The 221-nt window shown below is 62.9% G+C and overlaps 1 protein-coding gene across 1 annotated transcript in view; it reads left to right on the top strand.

Annotated features, from left to right (window-relative positions):
* The window catches only part of LOC104276967 (alkaline phosphatase, placental-like), a 3,220-nt gene that overhangs the window by 501 nt on the left and 2,498 nt on the right, over nt 1–221 (top strand).

Below are 221 nucleotides of genomic sequence, written 5' to 3'. Positions count from 1 at the left end.
CCTTCCAAGGCCCTGTGGAGGGGCTCAGGGCAGCCAAGTACAACTTGGATGGAGATTGCCATATGCCACGTGCCACGTGCCCCTGCACACCCCCAGCTCTGCTCTTGCCTCCAGACGCCGAGAAGACCCCAGGCTACTGGAACAAAGGGGCCAGGAGGAGCCTGGATTTGGCTGTGGCATTGCAGCCGGTGGCACGGCGGGGCCAAAAACACAGCCCTCTC

The sequence above is a fragment of the Apaloderma vittatum genome, unplaced genomic scaffold (assembly GCF_000703405.1).
Source record: "Apaloderma vittatum isolate BGI_N311 unplaced genomic scaffold, ASM70340v1 scaffold14787, whole genome shotgun sequence".
Taxonomy (NCBI): Eukaryota; Metazoa; Chordata; class Aves; order Trogoniformes; family Trogonidae; genus Apaloderma; species Apaloderma vittatum.
The sequence above is the reverse complement of the archived record's forward strand: the minus strand, read 5'-3'. Positions and strand labels throughout refer to the sequence as shown.